Consider the following 6858-nt stretch of genomic DNA (forward strand, 5'->3'; position numbering starts at 1 on the left):
AGAAAATACCCGAGCTCTGAAGCAAGCTTCCAGAAAATTGGAACGGAAATGTCGCCACACCAAACTGGAAGTTTTCCAACTAGCTTGGAAAGACAGTACCGTGCAATATCGAAGAGCCCTCACTGCTGCTCGATCATCCTATTTTTCCACCTTAATTGAGGAAAATAAGAACAATCAGAAATTTATTTTTGACACTGTCGCAAAGCTAACTAAAAAGCAGCATTCCCCAAGAGAGGATGGCTTTCACTTCATAAATTCATGAACTTCTTTGAGGAAAAGATCATGATCATTAGAAAGCAAATTACAGACTCCTCTTTAAATCTGCGTATTCCTCCAAAGCTCAGTTGTCCTGAGTCTGCACAACTCTGCCAGGACCTAGGATCAAGAGAGACACTCAAGTGTTTTAGTACTATTTCTCTTAACATAATGATGAAAATAATCATGGCCTCTAAACCTTCAAGCTGCATACTGGACTCTATTCCAACTAAACTACTGAAAGAGCTGCTTCCTGTGCTTGGCCCTCCTATGTTGAACATAATAAACGGCTCTCTATCCACCGGATGTGTACCAAACTCACTAAAAGTGGCAGTAATAAAGTCTCTCTTGAAAAAGCCAAACCTTGACCCAGAAACTATTTTAAAAACTATCGGCCTATATCGAATCTTCCATTCCTCTCAAAATTTGTAGAAAAAGCTGTTACGCAGCAACTCACTGCCTTCCTGAAGACAAACAATGTATACGAAATGCTTCAGTCTGGTTTTAGACCCCGTCGTAGCACTGAGACTGCACTTGTGAAGGTGGTAATTTACATTTTAATGGCGTCAGACCGAGTCTCTGCATCTGTCCTCGTACTCCTAGACCTTAGTGTTGCTTTTGATACCATCGATCACCACATTCTTTTGGAAAGATTGGAAACCCAAATTGGTCAACACGGACAAGTTTTGGCCTGGTTTAGATATTATCTGTCGGGAAGATATCAGTTTGTCTCGGTGAATGGTTTGTCCTCTGACAAATCAACTGTAAATGTCGGTGTTCCTCAAGGTTCCGTTTTAGGACTACTATTGTTTTCACTATATATTTTACCTCTTGGGGGTGTCATTCGAAAACATAATGTTAACTTTCACTGCTATGCGGATGACACACAGCTGTACATTTCAATGAAACATGCTGAAGCCCCAAAAATGCCCTCACTAGACGCCTGTGTTTCAGACATAAGGAAGTGGATGACTGCAAACGTTCTACTTTTAAACTCAGACAAAACAGAGATGCTTGTTCTAGGTCCAAAGAAACAAAGAGATCTTCTGTTGAATCTAACAATTAATTTTTATGGTTGTACAGTCGTCTCAAATAAAACTGTGAAGGACTAGGGTCAGTCTGTTATATCTGGCTATGGAACACTGACCTGTTCACCGGACGTGTTACCTTGTCCCAGACCAACTGTTTTCAACTCTCTAGAGACAGCAGGAGCGGTAGAGATACTCTTAATGATCGGCTATGAAAAGCCAACTGACATTTACTCCTGAGGTGCTGACCTGTTGCACCCTCGACAACTACTGTGATTATTATTATTTGACCATGCTGGTAATTTATAAACATTTGAACATCTTGGCCATGTTCTGTTATAATCTCCACCCGGCACAGCCAGAAGAGGACTAGCCACCCCTCATAGCCTGGTTACTCTCTAGGTTTCTTCCTAGGTTTTGGCCTTTCTAGGGAGTCTTTCCTAGCCGCCGTGCTTCTACACCTGCATTGCTTGCTGTTTGGGGTTTTAAGCTGGGTTTCTGTACAGCACTTTGAGATATCAGCTGATGTAAGAAGGGATATATAAATACATTTAATTTGATTTGAACATCTGCTAACTATGTGTATGTGACCAATAACATTGTATTGGATTTGAACTGAATAACACCATGGCAGAGGGTTCAGTCCTCCTAAGGAATAATATATTTACCACAATCTGTATCCATCAGAAGGTTGGATAGTTCCAGTGGGGGGGATTCGATTATGCAGGGCACTGGGCAAGGTCATCGGCGAATGCTGGGAGGGAGGAGCACCATTCTCAAATGGAACAATAGGCAAATCTGTGCCACTAGGTAATTTTGTCAACAATGGTGCATCGACCAGAAACATACAACATCTCTTTTCCATAAAATAAATGTTTGAATTTTCTATTCTATTTTTCATTGGGAAGGAAGATAAAGCATTTTTATTAAAAGCAATCACTTTTGCATGGGAAAACACAGAATCCTACTAATTACTACACGTGCTTAATTACGTCACTTTTGTTTTGAAGCCATCTTCGTGTTGGGCTATGAACGGAGCACCTGGCTCACGACCGGGAGGCAACCCAATTCCAAATCCAATGCAATCAACTTTTAGCTGACACATAACATGCCTATACCGCTGCCCGGGCGAGATTGATCGAACTCCCTCATTGACTCTTCCAGCGTTCTAAAATGTAATCCAGACAATCCATGCTCTCGCATGGTGCCAATTACTGCAATCGTGCACACATTTACATGACGATTCCCCACAGACTGTTATGCAAATGAACTTTGCGTTTTGAATGCGGTAGTTGAGAGATGATTCAAAAACATAATGGGAAACATAATGACCAGGTGACAAAACACTCAGATCCTGAGCTTGGAGAGTGAGAAAGATCTATTTGCATGAATTAACTTCTATAATTTCCACGCTAGTGTTATATACCATGAGAAGGAGACTCCATAAATGGTGTGTTTGCTCTACTTTCTATAGCTCTAGCAGAACAGTTGCTTCTGGGCTATACTGTAGTGTTGCTGATCTGCATGCTTTACATTCAGTAGCTTTCCATAGCTTTATCAGAGAAGCCTACCTATGCATCAGGATCAGAATCACCTTTATTCACCAAGTACATTTACACATACCCAGAATTTTACTTGGTGATATGGTGCTGCTAGCAATAGACGACATATAGACGCAGAAACAGACAGAGGAATTTACACAAAGTTGGCATATTTTATAAACAAATAGATAGTTTGGCATAGAACTGTAGCGTATGAGTGAATTTACAGTATAAATATACACATATATTTACATATATATATATATATATATATATATATATACTGCTCAAAAAAATAAAGGGAACACTTAAACAACACAATGTAACTCCAAGTCAATCACACTTCTGTGAAATCAAACTGTCCACTTAGGAAGCAACACTGATTGACAATACATTTCACATGCTGTTGTGCAAATGGAATAGACAACAGGTGGAAATTATAGGCCATTAGCAAGACACCCCCAATAAAGGAGTGGTTCTGCAGGTGGTGACTACAGACCACTTCTCCGTTCCTATGCTTCCTGGCTGATGTTTTGGTCACTTTTGAATGCTGGTAGCATACAACCCACACAAGTGGCTCAGGTAGTGCACCTCATCCAGGATGGCACATCAATGCGAGCTGTGGCAAGAAGGTTTGCTGTGTCTGTCAGCGTAGTGTCCAGAGCATGGATGCGCTACCAGGAGACAGGCCAGTACATCAAGAGACGTGGAGGAGGCCGTAGGAGGGCAACAACCCAGCAGCAGGACCGCTACCTCCGCCTTTGTGAAAGGAGGAGCAGGAGGAGCACTGGCAGAGCCCTGCAAAATTACCTCCAGCAGGCCACAAATGTGCCTGTGTCTGCTCAAACGGTCAGAAGCAGACTCCATGAGGGTGGTATGAGGGCCCGACGTCCACAGGTGGGGGTTGTGCTTACAGCCCAACACCGTGCAGGACATTTGGCATTTGCCAGAGAACACCAAGATTAGCAAATTCGCCACTGGCGCCCTGTGCTCTTCACAGATGAAAGCAGGTTCACACTGAGCACATGTGACAGACGTGACAGAGTCTGGAGACGCCGTGGAGAACGTTCTGCTGCCTGCAACATCCTCCAGCATGACCGGTTTGGCGGTGGGTCAGTCATGGTGTGGGGTGGCATTTCTTTGGGGGGCCGCACAGCCCTCCATGTGCTCGCCAGAGGTAGCCTGACTGCCATTAGGTACCGAGATGAGATCCTCAGACCCCTTGTGAGACCATATGCTGGTGCGGTTGGCCCTGGGTTCCTCCTAATGCAAGACAATGCTAGACCTCATGTGGCTGGAGTGTGTCAGCAGTTCCTGCAAGAGGAAGGCAATGATGCTATGGACTGGCCCGCCCGTTCCCCAGACCTGAATCCAATTGAGCACATCTGGGACATCATGTCTTGCTCCATCCACCTGATGAGGGGTTGCACCACAGACTGTCCAGGAATTGGCGGATGCTTTAGTCCAGGTCTGGGAGGAGATCAGGAGACCATCCGCCACCTCATCAGGAGCATGCCCAGGCTTTGTAGGGAGGTCATACAGGCACGTGGAGGCCACACACACTACAACCCACACAATTTTGAGTGTGACTCCAAATCCAGACCTCCATGGGTTGATACATTTGATTTCCATTGATAATTTTTGTGTGATTTTGTTGTCAGCACATTCAACTATGTAAAGAAAAAAGTATTTAATAAGAATATTTCATTCATTCAGATCTAGGATGTGTTATTTTAGTGTTCCCTTTATTTTTTTGAGCAGTGTGTGTATATATATATATATGCAGAGGTAGGGATGCTCTGTGACATAATGCATTTAAGGTAGTGCATCTAACAAAGTTACCAACACCCACGGATTCTACACAAACCCCACACAATTCCTCTTTGAGCATCTTACATGTCTCCAATGCTCCACATTTCCATTGGGACACATATGTGTGTTAGTGCTAGTGCTGGCCCCTAGTCTCTGTGACAAGCATGTTTATCCTGCATTAATCCCTTTCCTCTGCTTTAACCCACCACTTAATGCTGTTGTCTATCCTATTAATGTGTCCATCGCTTCAAAATCCTCCAATAACATAATCCTTCCTGCACGATTCTGATGAGAGGTATAAACAGAATTAGAATATAAACTGGACATGAACCTTCTTATGACGGTCCAGAGGTCAGCCATGTTAGTCAGGGAGTTGGTCAACCATGGCTTTGCCAGTGCTGTGATAATATATTGTGTAAAACAATGAATGCGAAGAATTTATCTACACTGTATGTGTTTTAGCTAGCCAGACAATTTTAGAGGAATAATTCCATACATTTTTTTAATTAACTGCCAATATGCCAACATTCCATTCAAATGATGCAGTCAATCCACAGCCATATAGTTGCTGAAATCAGTTGAAGACTGAGTTTAGAAAGTTTTAAATGCAACAAGTACTGATATTGTATCATATAATAACACTCAAAGCTTTCCAAGAAAACAACATCTGAGACATTCATGGTCTGTTTACATATATTTTAGAGGCTATTTATGCAGAAAATATGTATAAAACCTGTCTAAACTCTATTTATAATTATATGACAGTATTTTAGATTGACTATAATTCCATTGCACAATTTCTGATACATCACATGCCTTTCTTTTATTTTCCTACATAATTAAAAGCAGGAAATGCATCACCTAGGAAGCTGCTGACATTCATTCCAATTAGACTGGTTTTGAATTTCTCCCTGACCAAGATTGCTGTAATTTTGGCCTCATTACGGAACTTTGAGGGTTCATGACATAGTCCCTCAAGTAATATAATAAGATCTCTCTGGGTAGAAATATATTGGACAAAAATATAAACACAATGTAAAGTGAGCTGAAATAAAAGTTCCCATAGATTTTCCATACACACAAAAAGCCTATTTCTCTCAATTTATTTGCACAAATTTGTATAAATCCCTGTTAGTGAGTATTTCTCATTATCCATGATAATACATCCACTTGACAGGTGTGGCATATCAAAAAGCTGATTAAATAGCATGATCATTAAACACACAAGGTGCACACCTTGTGCCGGGGACAGTAAAAGGCCACTCTAAAATATGAAGTTTTGTCACACAGCACAATACCAGGTGTTTCAAGTTTTGAAGGAGTGCACAATTCATATGCTGACTACAGGAATACCCCCCAGAGCTGTTACCAGAGAATTTAATTTTCATTCATTTTAGAGAATTTGGCAGTATGTCCAACCAGCCTCACAACTGCAGACCAAGTGCAACCACGCCAGCCCAGGACCTCCACAGTTCTGCATACTCACGAGACCCATTGAGCACGTTTGTGATGCTCTGGATTGATGTGTACGACAGCGTGTCCCAGTTCCCATCAATATCCAGCAACTTTGCACAGCCCTTGAAGTGGAGTGAGACAACATTACACAGGCCACAATCAACAGCCTGATCAATTCTATGCGAAGGGAATGTGTCGCCTAATGAATTTATTTCAATTGACTGATAACTCAGTAAAATCTTTCAAATTGTTGCATATTGCCTTTATATTTTTGTTTTTTGTTCAGTGTACATGGGCATGGGGAGACAGGGTTTCAGTTACCATGAAGACACTGATTAATTAAAGATGAACTCAAGCCACTTTAATAGTTTTGTTGAGAAGGGGATAATGGGAGAGGGGGGGGGGCTGGAGAGAGAGAGAGCTCAAAATTACAGCTTAACTGGTTTTATATTGTCTTGCTCAGATGTCTTACAACATGGATCCACAGTCAGCAGGGGATAAACTCCCTTTTAATCTGTTAATTTAGATAAGATGCAATTTTTTATCTATATAAATGTGGATAAACACATCCTTTTTCTTAGGATAAAACACAGGACAACTATGACAAAGTTCCGGAGTGATGTAATCATAACACCCAAGGTATTGCATCTGGACTTGTCTTGACTGTCTCGTCTCATGCCTGCCTCACTGAAATATTTACAATATTAAATAATGAGAAAATACTGCCCTCTAACGTTAATGACCTAAAGGTGGCTGTAGAAATATTA

Source organism: Oncorhynchus mykiss, chromosome 20 (assembly GCF_013265735.2).
Source record: "Oncorhynchus mykiss isolate Arlee chromosome 20, USDA_OmykA_1.1, whole genome shotgun sequence".
In the NCBI taxonomy this organism is placed as follows: Eukaryota; Metazoa; Chordata; class Actinopteri; order Salmoniformes; family Salmonidae; genus Oncorhynchus; species Oncorhynchus mykiss.